The sequence below is a fragment of the Mauremys reevesii genome, linkage group 1, assembly GCF_016161935.1.
Source record: "Mauremys reevesii isolate NIE-2019 linkage group 1, ASM1616193v1, whole genome shotgun sequence".
NCBI lineage: Eukaryota > Metazoa > Chordata > Testudines > Geoemydidae > Mauremys > Mauremys reevesii.
Genome location: NC_052623.1, coordinates 295,944,283 through 295,965,634, shown reverse-complemented (window position 1 = coordinate 295,965,634; position 21,352 = coordinate 295,944,283). Strand labels below are relative to the sequence as shown.

At 41.5% G+C, this 21,352-nt stretch overlaps 1 protein-coding gene and 1 long non-coding RNA gene across 6 annotated transcripts in view; one reads left to right on the top strand and one right to left on the bottom strand.

The window, feature by feature from the left end:
- Nucleotides 1-5,121, top strand: part of CPSF6 (cleavage and polyadenylation specific factor 6) — a 49,694-nt gene extending 44,573 nt beyond the window's left edge. For all 5 annotated transcript variants that reach the window (XM_039500810.1, XM_039500800.1, XM_039500841.1 and 2 more), the window contains one exon: nucleotides 550-5,121. The gene's annotated coding sequence lies outside the window, so the exon portion shown is untranslated. The remainder of the gene's footprint in view (nucleotides 1-549) is intronic.
- The window catches only part of LOC120383167, a 33,363-nt gene extending 18,311 nt beyond the window's left edge, over nucleotides 1-15,052 (bottom strand). Inside the window, exons 1-2 of the long non-coding RNA XR_005588360.1 lie at nucleotides 14,982-15,052; nucleotides 11,210-11,443 (exon numbers count right to left, since the gene is read on the bottom strand). This is a non-coding gene — a long non-coding RNA (uncharacterized LOC120383167). The remainder of the gene's footprint in view (nucleotides 1-11,209; nucleotides 11,444-14,981) is intronic.
- Between the last annotated feature and the right edge of the window lie 6,300 nt (nucleotides 15,053-21,352).

The window sequence follows — 21,352 nt, the reverse complement described above, 5'->3', positions numbered from 1 at the left end:
CATTGGTATGAAGCTTATAAATTGCAGAAAATATTGTGCACTGTTAAATATATTACTAATCTGTAAAACACCCACTGCATTAAACATTTAGTGCAGTATTTAATTGTGAAAGAACCAGTTTAGAATTGCTGTAAATGGGTGGGTAAAAATGTAAAGAACAAATCTGGTTGTAGCAGCATCATCCAAGTACTTTTCTTATTGACTCTTTCAGTATGAATACTTCAGGAAATGTTCTATATAAATGTTTCCATCATTCACAGAAACAGTAGCTATTTGTTTCTTGTGGTTTGGTACATTAATTGTTAAATTGCATTTTTTCAACTTTCTTGTACAACTATTAACCTTTAGTAAAAATAGATTTTATAGAAAAATTACACTTTGAGAATTTTCAGACAAACAAGTAGCTACTGCTTCAATATCTTTTATTTGTGTTAGATTACATTATGGTGAAGTAGGTGCACGACTTGTGTATGTATAGTTAAGCCAACAATTTTTCTGTGTATTATGGGGACTAGCAAAATCTACATCACAAATTTTGACACATTACAGCTGAAGGAAGAGGAACACCTTGCAAAGACAAGAAACATTCTTCATGGAAAGATGCTTGTCCAGCGGTTTGCTTCTTGTGATTGAACTGAGCCTGTAAGGATTCATGGATAAAATGAACAGGAATAGATCTGAATAAAGCAAATCTGCATACATGGTAACCAGTAGCTCTTTTACTTTTTTATGTTGCTTAACTGTTTTATTTGAGGGAAACCTGTGTGATTTGAAACTTATAGCTTTTGCAACTTTATTACTGGTTATATACATTTGGCAATTATAATGTGCAAGCAATTGGAAAAAAAGTCAAGTAAATCCTTGTTTTTATAGTAGTTTGTTCTTGTTAAAAATGTTCATATGATAATGTCTGTACACAGCACCACTTTGATTACAGTAGATGTAGTGTTGTAATAAACTCTTTAATGGGGCTGATGTGTAAAGCTGTTCAAGTTATTTGATGTTTACACCTCAGGGAAAGTCTTGTGTTCAGCAATATTTAAAGATAATGATTCTATGAAAACATTTATATTGTCTTTAAAAAGCATTGCAATACAGTTTTTGCATATGCATCAACCTAATCTTGCGTTCAGTGACTTAAAAATACTAATGCCACTCTTTCACACTTGTTTTTGATATACAAATAGGTGATTACACAAAGGCTTTAGTAATTTGCTTTTCCAGCAATTTTTACATAGATGGCCTGTGAATTTGCTGAAAGGCATGTAAAATTGTAAAAACTGCAGTTTGACATTCTGTGATCCACATAGTCTGTCATTGTTTTGGGGAGAGGAAATCCTAGGTTGATGATTTTAGTAAACTGAAAATTGTCTCCTACAACATGCAGCTGGACTAAGACACTACAGTTTACATTATTTTAATGTAAACTCTTAATGTTGGGGAAATGCTGGCCTTTTTGAAATACAGCTGCAGTTGTTTACGGTTTTATGTTAATAATGCTTGTGTTTGTTTAGGTTTTCCAAGGCCATAGGCAGTCTGTACATAGCTGTATATTAGAAAAATGTGACCGATGAAACCAGTCATGATGTTTCCACTTTTTCAGATAATATGGATTCCAGTGGGCTTGGTATTTTCTTAAAACTGGGGTTTATCCACACATCTGTGTAAAAGGGGGACAGTACACTTGTACATCCCTTGTGCACTGGTGGGGAATACCTTACTGCCTTAACAAAAAGTGAAATAGATTTAGTCATGAGGTTTTGCAAACTTGTCTAAAAACAATTTATTGGAAGTTGGAATTCAAACATTTTAATATCAGAGTATGAACTAAAGAATGAAAGAAAATTTCAAATGACTAGAATTTGTTCTAAATTTTATGAAGGATAAAAATTAGAATAATAGGAAGTGTGTATAACACTTGGCAAATTTACAATTTGCTTTTGCAGACTGGCATGGATGTTCATTCTTAAAATATAGTTTGAGTCACTTTAATAGATTAGTCTGAGAAGTTTTCACTTCTTATACAGATAGCTTGCAGAGCATGTTTTAACGTTTTAAGCTAAGTTTCAAGACCTCAGTGGCTTCAAAAGGTACTCTTTAACACAAATCATTGGTTTATTTTATAACTTAATTTTATGTTAAATATTAAGGCCCTATTCAGGAAAACACATGCTTATGTGCTTTATTGAACTGGGGCCTATATCCTGTGCAACTGCAAAAGCTTTATATAAACACTGAGACTCTTAATTTAATTTTTGTCATCTACCATTACGCTAGATTTTCTGCAGATAGGCTGATACTATTGGACTTGCCCACATGCCTCTGCACATTTTTATTTCTTAAATTCTGTACCTCAAGTTCTCATGCACGGGATTATTGGTGTTTGTCAAACTACTTGCTTTTGACTTTCAGATGTTTAACCCTGTTTAAAAATGAAAACTGACTTTTAAAACTTTGTATACTAAACATTGTATCAAACAAGTCACATGACTTTTTCCTGTTTTTGTGAGTAGGTTGGTTTTAACTAGTTCTGATGTAACTTCTTAGCTTTCTTAACAAACATTGTTTATTTTCTGTTACTTGTAATAAGTTTAAGGGAAGAAATAACCTGCATATACCTTTACATGGGAAATAGCTAATACCGAAGGAGCAGCAGGTAAGTAATGTGTCCACATGGCTAGAAAGCTTAAACCCAGAAAAGAAGTATTTTTTAATTTCATCACTAAAATTAAAAAAAATTAAGCAGGAACCAAGATTTTGTTCAATTTAGTTATCTGAAATTGATGAATGATACTGTTACTCTTTCCACATTGGGTATCATTTCTTTTCCCTTCCTCGTCCTTCTGTAGAGACTTCCATTGCTGGCAATGGAGGCACCAAAATATCCAATAGAAAAGTTAAACTTTTAATAGAAATCTGTCTGGCTTGTTGGTGAGGTCCTAATATATGAGGCCCCTAATTTCTACCTTGTCTCAATATGTATATAGTTTGAGTGGTTAGATAGCGATCTGATGTATCTAGTGACTAGATGGATTATCTCTTCATTGTAGGTTTACTTTTGTCAAATCTGTTCTGGTTTAAAGTGAAAAGATCATGTGTGTATAAAAATAATCCAAAAACCCTTACAGACGCCAAAAAGGAATATGTCCCATTATACGTTTCATGTGTGTAATTAGATCTGCAATGGAATTTGTATCATGCTTCAGTTTATTAAGCAGTACTGAAAATTTTCTGTGCCCTCTCAGGAGATGTCAGTTTGTTAGTTTACCAGCAGGCGGTGATGCACCTGGATGATGCATTAATTTTTCTTGAAGTGTTCTTTGGTATCCAATTGTATTTATTCTCCTTCTGTTTGTGAAAGGACAAAATAATCTGTTAGGAAGTACATGATATTTTGTATGTGGGCTTTCATAAGTAACATTTTAAGTTAACATGATATGGCTCTTGTCCAAAGGATTAAACGGTTACCTGAAATAATGGATTTTTTTTAAAGCAACAAAAATAAGAATACTTTTACAGTCAGGTTAGCTAAGAAAGTTAGTCTGCTTTCTAAAAAGGTGTTTTTAAAGACCGAAAAACAGTGGACTATATTGGGGAAACATGCACCTTTTGCTCTCATTCCCTCTCTGTTCTTTAATGTGCCAACAACGTAAATTCAGATTGTATTACACAAGACAGGCATTTGTCAATTTTTTTTTTAAATTACATAGAATTCGGCTCTCAAATGGCTATTGCATTTGTGTGTGTATAACAAAAGATACCTTATTAAATTTAGGCTTTAACTTGTTTATGAGTGGATGTTCTGATTTTGTTTCTTTGTTGAGAGTATTGAGGTTTGTGGATTTTTTTTAATGCTGTATTTTTTCAATCTGATTATGCTTAGTTGCATACCCAAGTCCTTGTAAATGTTTTCCCTAGCTACATGTGGTTAATTGCAGATTTAAATGTTGTATATATTTGTCATTTGTGTTTCTAGTAAAAATACATGGCATTCTTTTTAGAAATACCTTATTTCTTTTTTCCTTTCCTTACTTCTGTCAATGTACAATTTACTGACTTTTTTTTTTTTTAACTAATTTTATTTATGGAATCTTATGCCCCTTGCATAAACTGTTTATCAGTGTGTTTTGTGTAAACTAGGTTATGGACTTAAAACCCTGGCTTTTTGCTAGGTAAGGTACACTGTGTCATATAGCATTATATAAAAAAAAGTATATTTAATATTTCATTTACACTTGAAAGGCTTAAGACCCTAAATTCCTTTGCATTGAACTTCAAAAATAAAAACTTCATATTCTCATAGAAGAAAAGTAGTGATCAGAATATACAGATTTCCTGTAGCAGGCAGTATGTCTTTTGACTTTGGAAAGAAGCAGCATTAATTTTTAGGATGATCAAAATTATTCAGGTAGTGGGTGATATTATATGTCTTTAGTGTAGTGAAATGATTTTAGCATACAAGGCAAGACTGAATGTGCATTATTCAGAACCTTTGGTAGTATCCTACAATTTAGGTTTTTTTACAGTGGGATAACTCGTGATGAAAAGTTCCGTATTAAAGATTCTATAATGTTTACAATATTGATAAAATGGCATCTTTTTAAAATAGGGATGGTCTAAAGGGTCATCTTAGATCCAGATCAATTGTAGGCTCTGCTTAGAGGCTGAACAAACACGAAGGTTGTTTTTTCATGGAAATATCTATGGTCATATGTTCTCTCAGGATTTTTCCTGTGTTGGATCAGACGTATATAAAGAGCCCCTCTGGGTTTTGAATCTTTGAGGCCTGTTGAGATTTGGAGGTTTGAGTCCTTTCCTTACCCCCAGTTAAACTAGTTTAGTTACAGGTGCTAACTGGCAGGTAGTCAAATGTATAGTTTATCTCCTTGAAATAAGGAGAAATTTCATTTGAAATTTCCCAACCAAACATGATAGTAACATATACAATAATCTTAAATGTATAGACTTCATCATTAATAGAATTGTAATATAACCAATTAATAGAGCTTGTTGACACCACAGCCCCTTGTTTAATGTATTTTGTGTAGAAAAGATTTTGAACTGTTCATATTGTTGTCACATGTTGTGTTGTTAAATAACATTCCCATGACATCCTATAAAGCTGAGAAAATAAGGGGTATGCATTCTGAATACATGTGATGTTAGATTCAGTTTGCTTACTATTATTGATGTCTTGAAAAAAAAAAGGTAGTGTTAGAAAGGAGAATAAATTCCTTTTTGGGAAATTTACAAAGGGTAACTAGCACTGATGACTCCTTCAGCCTTTAAAGGTTATATGGTCTTCCTGTACTGTTCTTCTCCCTGATCTCCATTCTACTCAAAGGTGCAATAGTTCAAGACATAATTTTAAAGTGTGACCTTGGAAATTTTTGTATTAATAGAAATGCAGACTTATTGCATTGCAAATTGTAAACTGATTGGTGTCTATATGAATGCCTGACTCAAAAAGGTTTTTATGAATAGTAACCGCTTCCTAATACCAGCAGGCCAAAGAGTGTCATAAGGTATTGAGTTTCTGGAGACCTAGATTTCTCAGCAAGGTAAGGTGCATTTCTGAATACATTTTCAATTGAGGCACCTAGGATTCTAAATTAACTTTATTAAGACTCGTTCCTTTTTCATGTTATGCTTGGAATTTTACATTAATTTTCATTTTTTCATTGGTTTTCTTTTTTAATTACCTTTCTTCCAGCCTTTAGAAGACTATTTAGCAATTTGCTGTCCAACCTTTTTGTTGGTCTTAAACTGCAATACTAGTTTACCTTGTAATGAAGAAATAAAATTCAATTTTTATTAAAAAACAAAAACAAAAACCTTTGTGTGTCACTTTTATTTTGTCTAACATTCTTACAACAGTCAGCATGTCACATTCTATCAAACTCAGATATTCAGACAAATATAAAAGTAATATTGTGTGCGGAAATAGTTGACTAAATTCTCTTCTAGAAATATTTTCATTCCTTGGCCAAAAGTAGGACAATTTGATATTGGTAATTTCTAATACGAGAAGGCACCCATTTTCTCACCATTTAAAAAACCTGTGGTTCACTGTGTTTCAGATTTTGAAGAAAGGATAACTTTAAAGATTTGCATAGCTTGCTTTGTTGTCAGGGTGTTCATTTTCTTCCTTAAATTAGTCTATATTATTCAAAAGCAAAAATGTGTGTATGCTATATACTGTAGTTTGGCACAAAAATCTCTGCTACCTGGCTTACACTAAACAAACTAAACCCTATCCTTCGTAATGCTGAGGATCTGTTCACCAGTTTGTCAGCCCAGGAAAGCTTGAAAGGGGAAGAATTGCTGTTCCCTGTGTATAGTTTTGCTGTTGGACAGTAAAGCTGTTGTCATTACAATTGAGATTTTGAGTCTATTGCTTGCAGTGGTTGCTCTGAAAGTGATGTGTTTGACATGGTTCAATTAACATAGCATTGTCCTAATGTTGCACTTTGCAGTGTTGTCAACTTTCATGATTTTATTTTGAGTCTTGTGATACCGGGTATTTTTTCTTAAAGCCCCCTCTCCTGCAGTCATATGTGAGAATCTCAGCTTTCATTTAGAAAAAACAAAAATCCCAACTCTCATGGTTGCAGAGAAAAGGTTAAAAATGGGACCTGAATGCACCCCAAAGACTCAGAAGGCAAACAAAATGAGCCCCAAGGTTTTTTATTTTATTTTTTATTTTTATTTGTAATTGAATGCCTGAGGTTGGCAATACTGTGATGCTATGTATAGGAAAGACATTCAGAAATGCGTGAGTTATTTAACTTATGCTTACAGCTCCACATATGTAATGAATGAACATAACCCTCCTGACTGCAGAGGTCCAAGTATAATGGGTCATATAGTCGCAAGAGGCAAATTGAAACATTCAAGCTAACTCTGCTAGGAGCAGGCTTGTGCTACTTCTGCCTGATTTATATAAGATAATCCAGTGGGAGGCAAGCAGTTCAAGGAGGATGTTTCTCCACTTAAGCTGCATCTAGAGAAACAATTAGTTTAAACCAGAGGTGTCAAACATAGGGCCCACAAGATCTTTTCCTCCTGTCTGCAGCTCCCTCTTCCTCCTCTAAGGCATCCAGCCTGCACATGCTACACTTCAAAAGAGTCAGACCTGGGAGGAGCGAGATTGCACCTGACTGGTCACAGTCAACTGAGCTCTCACCAGATCTCGAACAGAAGTTTCCTTCTCAACTTCTCCCCACTTGCTGCCACTGTTGAGCCATGCAGCACCAGGCCCAGAAGAGCAATTGCCTCTCACTCCCTCTTGCCTCTTCCTGCTGCTCTAAGCAGCTCAGCCTTGTGGAAGAAAGCTGCCTCCAGTGCTGTAGGGGGGGAGGGTCTCTTCACTCCACATCTCCTATCCTCCTGCCCAGCAGTTAATTCTCTCCCATCTAAGCCAATCCTGTCCCCCAGCCCTGCCATCAATTCTGCCCCTGGTCCCAGCCTCATCTCTGCAGCTCCTGGGATTCTTCCCTCACCAGTCAATTTTTAGAGTGAGGGAAGGGGGCTGCAGCAGGTATCCGCTCTCCCCCTTCTCAGCCCAGTGTTGCAGGGAGGGAGAGGGAAGCGGGGAAAGAGTACATCCTTCCCATTGCTCACAAGGGGGAAGTGGAGCACCTGCCCTGAGTTGCTGGGCTCTTTCTGCTCCCTCCTGTCTTGAGATTGGTGTGAGCTCCTGAAGCGCGGGAGGGAGAGCAGCTCTACCTCTGCAGCTGTCCTGTTCGGCTGTTCTTTCCAAGGAGGAAGGTAAGTGGGGAAAGCAGCCAATCAGAGGGAGTTTCCCTGAGGCAGTACTAAAAATGTGTGCCTCAGCAACGTGGCTGACTTAGAAATTTTATTTCCTGGGTCTGTGAAGAAGCTATGTGTGGCTCAAAAGCTTGTCTCACCAATAGAAGTTGGTCCAATAAAAGATGTTACCTCACTCACCTTCTCTCTCTAATCTATGGAATCCAACCAGAAGGGTAAATGGCCCTCACCACAGAATAAGTTTGACACCCCTGGTTTAAACCATGAATCTTTAACCATCAGCATTGTCACACATGGAGTATTGTGGAACGAAGTTCTCACAGCAACATTTGTGAGCATGAATTGCTGTATAATCACAGTATCAGAGGGGTAGCTGTGTTAGTCTGGATCTGTAAAAGTAGCAAAGAGTCTTGTGGCACCTTATAGACTAACAGACGTTTTGGAGCATGAGCTTTCGTGGGTGAATACCCACTTCGTCGGATGCATGTATAATCACATTTGCATTCAGAAATTGATAGTACTGATATCTTCTGCTTGTGTGTAATGAGATTTTTAACAACAAAGATGAACTGGATAGAGTGATTCCAAATAAAACTTTAAACAGGGAAGGGAGGAGCCCTGTAGTTTCCTTAGGTCTTTTTTCAGTGGTGTGCAGACAGGGCTCTAACCTTAAGGTTTGGCATGGGACAGAGCCATGACAGGTGCACAGAGGGCAGCTGTTGCATGACTGCTGTAAGGTTAAAACTTCAGGCTTGACCCCTCACATAACTAATGTAGTTCAGAATCCATTAATTTCACAGTTAAAGGCAGAATAATACCTTCAGCAGCTCTGGTCTGACACCCAGTTGGCTTCTGTAACTAAAATGCAGATCCTTCTCTGACACCGCCACATGGTGGAATTACTCATGCACTTTGAGGTCAGAAGAGACTGTCCGACTTTCTGCACATTGCAGGCCACAGAACCTCACCCGCCCACTCATGTAACGGACTCAGACTCATAGACTTTAAGGTCAGAAGGGACCATTATGATCATCTAGTCTGACCACCTGCACAATACAGGCCACAGAATCTCACCCACCCACTCCTGTAACAAACCCCTAACCTATGTCTGAGTTACTGAAGTCCTCAAATCGTGGTTAAAGACCCAAATGCATGGTTCTCTTTTCTGTCCTGCCATTTGCCTTCCCAGCACTCCTTTCATTCCCTTTTTTCTGCATTGGAGCACTGCAGGACCTCCTGGAACATGTCGTCTTTGCTTTGTCTTGGGCGTTTTCTTATCTGGTGGAGATGCTCGGTTGGGGTGTGGGGGGTATTCCTGAAGGCCACATCTGGCAAGTCCTCAAATCATGATTTAAAGGCCTCAAGTTACAGAGAATCCACCATTTACACCAATTTAAATCTGCAAGTGACCTATCCCCATGCTGCTGAGAGAGGCAAAAAAAACCAACCCCAAAACAAACCCAGGGTCTCTATCAAACTGACCTGGGGCAAAATTCCTTCCTGACCTCAAATATAACAATCATTTGGACCCTGAGCATGTGGGCAAGACCCACCAGATAGACACCTGGGAAAGAATTCTCTAGTAACTCAGAGCCTTCCCCATCTAGTGTTCCATCACCGGCCCTTGGAGATACTGCTGCTTGGCTACATGCTATTGTAGGCAGTCTCATCATACCATCCTCTTCATGCATTTATCAAGCTCAGTCTTGACGCCAGTTAAGCTTAAAAAGCTGTTCCAGAAGGAATTGAAGGCCTTTCAGGCAAAAGCAGAATTGAGAGAGAGAGCCCCTTGTTTTCTGATAGAATTAAAGCTTTGCTGGACATGAAGAAATTTAACTTTTACATTTCTGAACTGAATCTCACAGTTGGAATTATTACTAGGATATTATCACTACACCAATTTAACCATACATTCCTTTATTTAGTCTAAAGCTGAATGGCATACAGTTGTGCTAAACATATCTAAAAGCTTTAATAATAATAAACAGTTACTACCCCCATAACATAAGTATTGGCTCACTACTTATAAGAGGTTTAGACCCGGGGGTGCTCAAAGCCATGTTGGCTGGCTCCAGGTTGGGGTGAAGCAGGTACTAGTAATGAACTTTCAGAGTGTACACTTTTATACCTTTTAACAAACACGTGTTGTTATTGCCGATAGCTAAGAATCAGTTTGGGGAAGTTTTAGACTGGACACTTTTCTTAGGCCTGGAGTAGACAAGATTTACAACTGGGCTCCTCCCTTTCTGCAAGGCTTTTTCTCTTATCAGTTACCTTCCAAGTCCAGTTTTTACAATTAAGCCACATTCTACAAGGCTTTCCCACAACTGCTAGCACAGGGGCGGGCAAACTTTTTGGCCTGAGGGCCGCATCTTCTTTTGGAAATTGTATGGAGGGCGGGTTAGGGGAGGGGTTGTGCCCCCCCCTACACACACACACGCACCCATGCTTCTCGCCCCCTGATGTCCCACCCCCGGGACCCCTGCCCCATCCACCGCTCGCTCCCTGTCCCCTGACTGCTCCAACCTCTGTCCACATCCCTGCCCCTTGACCACCATCCTGATCTCCCCTGCCCTCTATCCAACCTTCCCTGCTCCCTTACCATGCTGCCTGGAGCACTGGTGGCTGGCGGCACTACAGCCATGCACTGCACAGCACAGAGCACCGGATCAGGCCGGGCTCTGCAGCGGCGCTGCCCCAGAGCTTGCAGCCCCGCCACCCAGAGCATTGCGCCGGCTGCAGGGTGAGCTGAGGCTGCGGGGGAGGGGGAACAGCAAGGGAGGGGCTGGGGTAAGCCTCCTAGGGAGGAGCTTAGGGGCCGGGCAGAAGGGTCCCGTCAGCCGGATGTGGCCTGCGGGCCGTAGTTTGCCCACCTCTGTGCTAGCAGAATGTTCACCTTACACAAAGGGCAAGGCGTATTTTTTTAACCAAAGCTATTTAACCCTTTATGTACCTATCTAATCTTCTATTCACTTTTCTAGAAAAAGAGGGGACTCCGTGCAGAAAAGGAGGGCTTCAAGGGCTACTTCCTTCTAAAGTGAGAAAACTCCCTTACCCTGTTTTAGTAGTTCTCTTAGTAGCAATGGCTGTCAGAAGCTGGCTACTGTTGAAGACAGAAAGCCGGAGTAGATGAACCATTTACCAATATAGCAATTTATATGCTCCTGTGGAGATGACCTGCCACTCTGTTTTCTAACACAAATATAAGAACAGTGGGGACCCCCACAAATCCTATGGCAGCCTGTGTGCAGAGGCAAAATCATCGCTCCTCCTCCTGATGACCTCAGGATCAGCTTCAGTGAAACCACTTTGAGCTCCCTCTTCCAGAGCTGCTATCCTGCCTCTCTTGTCACTGGAAGAGCGGGGCAGAGAAGTCAAAGGGAGCCTCAAAACCCACTTCATAGAAGCAGGCCCTAGTTTTTATCGGAAGTTCCCTTACCTGCACCCTCTGATGAATATGAGGCTTAATTTTTTTCTAGGTGGTGTCCCTCAGTCTCCCAGCTGCTCCATAGAGGTGGGGGGAAGAATACTTGTGTTCCTCTGTCCACCTCCCCACAGAGCCTCTCGGGGCTGTTGATATCAGAGGGAACATGTGGTGTTTGAAGCAGTATTGTAGTTTGGACTTATCCACTCCACAGGACACAGGGAAACTGCAGAGGGCAAAGGCCTCAGTCTGCAAAAGGGAAGAAAAGTGGAAAATTAATCAAGGACCCCAAATTGGGTCGATCTCTGGTTGAAATGATTAAAAAGGATGAGAGCATGGACACTCATCAGGACCCCTGCTCTTAAAAGATGAATCCAGCCCCGTGTCTAGAGCAGGGGTCGGCAACCTTTCAGAAGCGGTGTGCCGAGTCTTCATTTATTCACTCTAATTTAAGGTTTCGCGTGCCAGTAATACATTTAAACATTTTTAGGAGGTCTCTTTCTATGAGTCTGCAATGTATAACTAAACTATTGTTGTATGTAAAGTAAATAAGGTTTTTAAAATGTTGTATATAAAGCTTCATTTAAAAATAAATTAAAATGCAGAGCCCCCCAGGACCGGTGGCCAGGACCCAGGCAGTGTGAGTGCCACTGAAAATCAGCTCAAGTGCCACCTTCAGCACGCGTGCCATAGGTTGTCTACCCCTGGTCTAGAGCACACAACTCCAGTGAGGTCTGCAATTCACATTGTTTCTTGCAAGGTAAATGAAGATGTGGTTTCTGGCAGGCCACTGGAAATTTTTTAATCAAGATTAATTGTTTTTTTTAAAGAGATGCTTTAGTGCAAGCACAACTATTGGACTTGATGGAGGAATTATATAAGAAAGTTCAATGGCCTATGTTATGCAAGAAGGCACACTGCACTGTCACAATGGTCCCCATTTGGCCTTAAAAATCTATGAATTGGCTTTGCAAAAAGCTCTCAATCGTCCATCCAAACTTTGCTATTGAAAAAGTAGGTGGGTCTTACATTTTCCAAGGCATTTGCACAGCATGATAAATTGTTTATTTCTCACATATATTTTGGCTACATAGAAGTTACCTGAAAACGTAGCTGGGGAATTTTTTTTATTATTTATTTTTTTAAAGAACTCGTGTTGTGTTCTGTGCTGTACAAGAATCAGCTACTGGGACAGTCATATGAGGAGTGTTAACCCTGTGGGAAACAGACACAGAACAATACTCACTAGGGGAAGATAATTTTGGCTGAGACACTTTGGACAGCTTGGAGGGATGGTATCAGAGTGGGAACAGAGGGGTGGTAAGAGTACCCAAGGTGGGAGATCAGATTGAGAACAAGTTTTGACTGTTGGGATGGGATGGAAAGGAAAGGTCAGATGTCCAAAATGCATAGAAGTGTCTTGATTTAATGACAGCCTGGAGGGGCGGTGAGGAGTTGTCAGAGAAGGCGCAGAATGTAAACCTGAGAGACGAGGTGGATGGTTGAAGGAGGAAGAGTGGAGGGCTGAGGACGAAAATAGAGCTCTGTTTTGATCAGGTTGAGTTGGAGCTGGCACTGAGCCATAGAAATTCCGTCTACCTCCTGCTTATACACAGCATGGTGTGTGCCAGATTAGGGGGGAAAAATTCTATTAAACAGGTGTTAATCCGGGTGTGTTTATATTGGTGCAGCAAAGGATGAGCACACCCAGACCTCCAGAATCTGCCCAAAGACGTTTTTTTCATTACACTTACAGAAACTCTGCTGCTGTTGGAGTAAAGCTAAAGAGTAGTTGAAGACTGTTTCCAAACGTAGTTCTTCCCTTCACCCATTGATGGGAACTTACTGCCATTTTTTTTGCTGGTCCTGTTCATCACTTCTGAGTACGTCACAGAAAAACACTGCATTCCCTACTGCTTCCCTTTAGACTGCATTCATTGCATGTCTTGCACTTCTGCATCTGCTCAAAGGGAAACTCAAATTGGGGGAACTTGGAGGAGAGATGCTCCCCATCAACAGGGTTTGTCTACTTTACAGAGCATGACCTACTGCAAATGATGGATGTTAACGGTGGATGTAGCTGATCTATGAGGACTATTTAGCAGCAACTGTAGACAAGGTCAAACCATGTGCAGCACTATTTCCAAAAACTGTTTGTCTCTGTTCAGCAGTGGTTCTGCCACACTAAGCACCAGGTCATTTTTGTAACAAAGATAATCCCCTAATATTCTTCAGAATTGGGGGGGGGGAAGCAGTCCAAATATCCCACACACTTTCAGACTATTTTAACTAACAGCCTCCTACTGCCATCTAGTGGCTAAAATTTTGCTTTTAAAGAACAATAAATAACTCTACACTGAAATTGACACTTGCTTTTATAGAATTAAGATCACTGTGAGTTGCAGAGGGGGAGCATTGAGCTTGTGCCCCCTTTTCCTCTAATGCACTCCCCTTATTTTTCTTGGGTTTTTATTATGTAGAAAGGAGACCTATATGATTTTTTGAAAACCTGCATTCACTTAAATTCAAATCTTTTCTGCTTTAAAAGCCATTATGTTGATGAGACAACGAGTGAAAGTGTGGCTTCAGAAGAGACTTAAAGTTGAGCGCTGAGAGGGAAGGGATTTTTAATTGGACTATTTGAAATTTTTAACACCTGTCAGTGTTTGGGAGAAATGTTGTCATTTACACGTTTGACACCCATCTGTAAGATCCCAAGAGCTACTCCAGCAAAAACCAGGCTTGGACCTGGTTTATACTTAAAAATTAGGTTGACACAGGTACCATGCTCATAGGTGTGAGAAATTCACAGCCCTGAGTGTTGTAGTTAAGCCAACTTAGATATCGCTAGGTCAACTAAAGAATTCTTCCATTGACCTAGCTACTGTGACGTGGGGATGTGGATTACCTACAGCAGTGGAACAATCCCATTTCTCACTGTAGGAAGCGCCTACTCTAAGGCACTATGGTGGCATAGCTGCAGTGCTGTAACTGTACCACTGTAGTGCCCATAGTGGAGACGTGGCCTTGGTACTCCTGATCTATCCCAGTTTTAAGACATCAACCTGACAGTCACCTCCTCTTCTCTGTCCTTCCCACTCTCCTTAGAAAAGCCAAACAAATACAAGCTAAACCTTTTCATGCCTTTATACATCATACAAAGTTCTCATTTCTTAGTCTACATTGTAAAAAGCAGCTGTCACCTTTTGATCACTGTGCTCTTTCAGGTTTATCTGCATAATGTTTGAGAGTATGTTGATAATAGTATCTTTCATGCTGGAATGATGTGCAAATTAGATACAAACAAGCATCACTTTGTCACTGAAATACGCTTTTTGAGGTACAGAACCGTATAGATAGCAGGAAATGAAATTTTTGGCTAAGGCTACTGTGGCAAACACTTTTACAGAAGATGATATGGGATTGGTAGACGTGTGTAGAGGAGATAGTACTTCTGTCTGAAAGAGTTGGCCATTTAAGGATACATGCTCATGATTCCAGAGAGTCTATGTATTTCAAACCCGATGGTTAGAACATGAGGCATCCCCTTTCTTTGTTTAACCATCTGCTTACTAGTTACAGAAACAGAACTAGCCACCATCACCCTTTACAAATTTCAGACTGTGCTTTACTCAAATGTGTGGCTTTAGCTGGATGTGTTACAGCTCTTTACTCTGCAGAAAGGGGGATAAAACAGAGACCATTCATGGGTCAAGCTGTACAAGTCTCAGACTCCAACCTCAGAAGGCTAATTGGTGCTTGTACATGATTAAAACTGCAGTCTCACCTTTGTAAATCATGCTTCCTGGAATCTTTCCAACACAGGAGTTGACAGCAACCCATTCATTTCAAAAGCATGTACTGTAGAGGTAACAAAAAGGGTGCTCAAGTCAAAACATTAGTGTCTTAGAATAAACTTTTGGAAATAACATGTGAACTAATGTTTTTAAAAGTGCTTTGAAATGCTTATCCTGGCACAAAAGGATAAGAAGGCAAATGTCTTATTACTATTATAAAAATAAATGGAATCTCCCATCTACACCAATTTTCTCTATGAACAAAGTTCTATCTTCTCCTTCTGGAGCTGGAAGCATTCCTTCCAGGGATTGGCAATAATTGTACTGTATTTTGGAGACCAGGGAAAATCATATTGTGTATGACTGATCCCCAGTGTGAGCCCTACTTTTGACAACTGGCCCCATTTAATGAAGTTACTTGGAAAACCAGTTATGCTTTTTATTCTAAATGAATCTGAAAATAAAACTGAGTTACTTCCAGGTTGTTGTGTTAATTCAGCATTTATGGTCATAATACTATTAACCAGTTTGGCTTAGTATTTGTGAGCGGCTCCGATACCTCATTGAAGAGCCAGGCAAGACTTAGGTAAAATCGCTTTATTTAAAGAGACAAGTGGCATGGCACCAAAACAAACACTCCTCCCCCCCTCCCTAGTTAAAGTAATAATCTGCTAAAATGTATCACAGCCTATCAGGAAAGCTGGCAGCCTGAAGTTCAGTACTGGAGCCATACTTGTGATATCTCTAGCTGTGCCTAAGCCTTGCTTTGAGAGGGCTCTGGGCCTGTTCCGATTGGTTCTCTTTCTGCAGCCCTGATCCTGCAGTGAGCTATGCAGGAGTCTGCCCACATGGAGCTCATCGTGCAAGACCAACACCTGGGAAATTGGTCATAATGCCCCCACACAAACAAATTGAAATCTTTCTCCTTTATTTAAAAAAAACCCCTCCAATTACCTCCCATTAAGCAAGTATGCTTGAGTTAATGTAAAAATAATTCTGAAACCCACAGTCTTCAGTTTTCCTATTCATAAGCGAAGAGGCAACAAAATGATAGGCCAACTCCTGACCATCAGAACCCAACAAGTGTAGGGTTGGGGTGGATATTGCCTCCATGGTCTACACTGGGGGGTGGGGAGATCGATCTAAGATACACAACTTCAGCTACAAGAATAGCGTAGCTGAAGTCGACGTATCTTAGATCGACTTACCTCCCGTCCTCACAGTGCGGGATTGACTACCGCTGCTCCCCCGTCGACTCCGCTTCCGCCTCTCACCCTGGTGGAGTTCCGGAGTCAACAGGAGCACATTTGGGGATCGATTTATTGTATCTAGACAAGACACAATAAATCAATCCCCGATAGATAGATAAATCGCTACCTGCCGATCCGGCGGGTAGTGTGGACGTACCCTTAGGTGTAGAACATTTCAGCCTCTGTCTGCGTCTGTTACAGGGAGCTCCTAAACACAAGGAGGACTGCTAGAGCAAGAAACAATTATTCTAGCTCTCAAGGGCCATGCTATGACACAAACAAACATTCAGTCACTGTGTAGCAAACAACACGGTACAGTAGCTTTTAATAATCAATCTTTAGTTCACCCCCCCTCGCTGGATATTGACCTCTTAATATTTACTTTTCCCTAGAAATAAGCCTTTCATATTCAAAATTCCCTTTAAGAGTACAGAGCTTCAAAAATATCCTTTCCCCACTGCAGTCCCTGTCTCAGGGTAGGATGTTTTGTGATTACCCTGGGTCACAGCAAACAAAGCATGTATTATACAACAAACAAACGGAGCCACCCACATGTTCCTACTTGTACACAGAGCAGAGTAGCCTTGTCCAGGAGAATTGCCCATTGTGATGACAGGTATTAGTAACTGAACAGCTGAACTGCTGCTGAGCACTGTTTAACAGAGACCTGTGTGCTTCCTGTTCCATGTATCTCTACTGCTCTCCCCTGGGAGTCATTGGGCATGTTATTTACACTATGCCGTTAAATCAAACACAAAATACCAAGCCACTTGCCTGTTTGTATCTCATACTTGCTTTATACACGGAAAGGCCTATTTGATCATTAAAATCAAGGCCGAGGGCCTTGGTTTTGGCATTTTACAAGTAAATGTAGATGGATGATTTCACTCAGACTATTTGCAGATCTTAGTGTTTCTAATAAATCAGCTGCCAGGGGCTTTACTGTGCCTAACTCCTGTATGAGGGTGGGCAATCATGTGCAGCAGCCCAGAAGGGGCTCAGAGGAAACAAGTCCATTGGTCTGTTTTCTCCTGCCTTTCCCCCCCTGCCTGCTGATAAACTAATTTGCCCATCTGCGGAAAGAGTATGCTGATCTTGCCTGTGGAGTGGGGCATATATTCCCCAGCCTGCCAGGGAGGCCAATAGGATTGCCAACTTTGGTTGGATGAATTCCTCGAGGTTTCATCACAAGACATTATCTTTAATTAAAGATAAATCTTTAATTCCTGCTGACTCCAGGACAATTCTGGAGGGTTGGCAACCCTTGAGGCCACACACTACCTGCCATTCTCCCTGGTGTAGTGCTGCTCTGTCCCACCGTCCACCATGGAGCTGTGCATATGAGACACAATCTGGTCTGTAATGGTTACAGAATCACATCCTGCCGCGATGTACACCTGCCAGCAGCACTTTTCAGTCTCATTATGCAGAAGTTCCATTTAATTAAGGCCTTGTTTCTCTACAAGTCCTTTTTTCTCTCTCTCTTTTCATCAGCCCAATGCTAGTATCTCCATCAGTCCCTGACACTTATTGCTGAGCGGTCTGTCACTTTTCATGTGATCTTGCCATTTTTAATCCCAGCCCGCACTGAACATGTGTGGTTCAAATACCACATTTCAACAACTTTTACCAGGCGTGTTCATGCTGGAGGTAGCCTTCAAACTACCAATACATCCATTTCGTGCATTGTAGCTCTTAATTATCAAAGATTTGTGAGTAGTTCCAAAAAAAAATTGAGTCTCTTTCACCAATCTTCTCCCCACACCGTCACCCCGCAGCAACGCGATAATGTGGCTGTAACATGGCCTTTTTCTCTAAGGTAGCATGCTGATGACAGAAGGGGAGGGACTTGATCACTTTACTGTGGGGCCAAAGGAGAAACTGAGCTGTCCCAAATTTAATACTTATTTTGCAAAAGAAGTTTGGGGAAATGACTGATCCGTGTACTGAAGCATGGACGAAGCCCCCTTCGCTCACAGCTGTGCATGAGGAACTGCAAGGAGAAGTGGTGCACTTTTTAACGGAAGTTTTAAATTCCTGTGCCTACTTGGAGTAGCCAGGCCATGCAATATGCACAGGCAATTGTGGGGAGAAATTCTCACCTCTCTGCTGCTCAATGGCTGCAGCAGCCTTCCCTGCCTTTATGTTCTTGTCCCTGTTGTGGGAGGATCCTGTGATCCACATGACAGTGGATTCTGGGATCCTATCCCTGCAGAGCAGGGCTTTGCACTGTGCATGAAGTGCACCCCTCAAATCCCCTTTCTTCCCATGCAGTTGAACTGCATCAGTTCTGCTGCCAGAGGATCTCTCCATTGCCAGAGAAGCTCGGATTGTCCTAGAGTCTGCAAAACAGGGTCTATGGACCAGGGGCGGCTCTAAACACTAGCGCGCCAAGCAGGCGCGTGGGGCGTCCGTTTCCCAGGGGGGCGGCATTTGGCTCCGGTTGAGCTCCCGCCAGCATGCCTGTGGCAGGTCCACCAGAGCACGGGACGAGCGGACCTGCCGCAGGCATGACTGCGGCGGGTCCCCTCTTCCCGCGGCTCCGGTTGAGCTCCCGCAGGCATGACTGCGGCAGGTCCGCTTGTCCTGGGCTCCGCTGGACCTGCCCAGGCATGCCGGCAGGAGCTCAACCGGAGCCGCAGGAAGAGGGGACCCGCCGCGGGACCGGGGAAGGGCGGCGCAGCGCTCCGCGCTGCTTGGGGCAGCCTACTTTCTAGAGCCGCCCCTGCTATGGACAAACCTGCTGTAATACACCACATTGACCCTTTGGTTCAAGAATAGCCTATGGATCCGGGGTGGCTGAGGAATTTACATGCCACTCAGTTTACGTGGTTATTCTGAAATTGCATGTGCACATTAAGACATTCTACTGAATGCAGCTGCAGTTCCCCCTGGGGCTGACCATCCTCCACAAAGCTGACCAAAGTGGGTTCGCCCCCATATAGATTCTGAATGGTGTGACAGTAGGTTCATGTGGCCATTGTGAGATGAATTGTTCTTTCTTACATCCTTCGTTCAGTCAATAAATGAGATCACCCTGTAGCTGAGTGGCAACATTTTTGGCACTAAGCAACAGGGAGGTGGGGTGAGCATGATGTTGTTTAGACTAGACAAGCCAGAGCAAAGAGCAGTAATTTCCCAGCAAATGCTATCCGTGTCAGACTCAGATATCAGTGAAAATTATAGGGGGAAATGGAACCATAGCTGCTGCAGCAGTTTGGTATGATGCTGCTGCTCGTTCTGTTGGGCCATCAGAGCAGTAGCCATACTTGCACTAATGCAGCTTTTGCCCTGGAGTATGGCGTAGTGTCCACCTGTAGTCTTTTCATGGGGACCAATGTTTGGTTGCCATTCCTTATCGGTGTGTGCCGGTCTATCATGATCACCCTAGGGGAGTGAGCTTATTTATGTTCAGATGAATTAACATGTCAGAAAAATCCTTCTTTCCCAATTTGAAAGAAAGCATCATCTTTTGTGCACCACCAGCCCCACTTTCTGGTTCGGAGAGCTGCCCAGATGCTTGGTCTTCCTATTAAGTTTGGTAAATTACACCTATATCTGTGGGCAGCCACACTCTGAGGTCTGGATGTGGAATGGCCACGCTGGAAGGGAGCCAATGCTGAGGAATATATCTTATAGCCCCCTAGGCCAAGCCTTCTGGCTATGGTCCTTTGGTGATAGTGCTCAGACAGAGGCACGTTCTTCTTTTGGGAATGTAGAATTATCCTTGCTGCTCTTCACTTTCTTCATGTTACGAGGAATGATTCTTATGCCGCATCAGATCAAGAGAGACCTAATCAGGAGGTCATCTCTTCCCCCCTCCCCCCATTGGACATCATAATCAATGTGAGTCACCAATAGCAGAAAAAAGAAGTGTGAAAATTCTACAGGGCAGTAGCCCCAGGGCCATGCAAAGAGCGACTATATCTATAATATGAGGCTTGTTTATCATCTCTACTGCTGGGGAGGAAACAGCCGCTCCCAGGCCATGAAATTACAATCTAGAATCTCAAAACATGGGAGACTAATAGGCACTGATTATTTTCTGACTATTGCAGAGAGAGAAATGAAATGCAGTCTCCTTCCAAAGAAATGTGAATTGAAATGGCTCTGATCCATACAAGGGGTAGCTGAAGAAATACCATCTGACTATTGCCAACCAATCCACTTAAGGGGGAAAAAAGTGCCTTGAAATGTTTGTTGCTGGCAAACACTTGAAGAAATTCACATTCTCAACATGGACATTAACACATTTCATGTATACAGAAGCTGCAGTTTAGCTTGAAAAAAGATATTTCAGGTATTATTAATTTTTGAGTTTGATATTTGGTACAACTCTACAGAAAACTCAAGGTGACAGGTGGAGATTAGCCTGTTTCTTCAGGGGTCATTTATGCTTTTTTGTCTGCTTGGCTATAGCCATATTTATTATTTCTAATCCACACCTTGCTGTAGAACCATGCGTCAAAATCCTGATCTTTCAGAAAACAACCAAGAAAAACAAGCAAAAAAACTAATAACCTCCTTTCTAGCTTTCATGGCAGTAAAAATACTTAAAAGTATGCTCAGTGGGAATCAGTTCAGTGGTGTCTTCCGGAATCTGCACACAACCAGAAACAATAGCTCTGAGAGGTCTGAACGTCTCCATTGTTCTCAATGGGATGTTAATTCTGAAGCCTTAAGATGACATTTAAAGTGTTAACATTGTAAATTATTTTAATGGAGGATCATTTTAATAGAAACATCCAGCCTATTTCCTTACCCCACGTTTCCAACCTCCTACTACTGCCTGAGCTGCAAAAAGCACCCAGCTGCCCATCCCTCCAGTTCTTTCTTGCCCGAGCCTCCTGTTTCCCTCTTGACAGTTTCTACAATGCAGTTGTGATGAGCAGGAGGGGGTCTGCAGGGGCTTGTGGGAGTCCTTTGTTAAAAGCAGGTGGATTTTCAGGTCCAGGAAGGAGAATTTTGGCTTTCATTAAAAATAAAAAGTGAGTCTTTAGGCCTTCTAATTGCACAGATAACCTGGAGACTATAAATTGATGTACAGTAATTGCTAGGGTAGAAAGGAATAAACAGCTTGGTTCATCTCTGAAGATCCTCTCCTGCCCCCC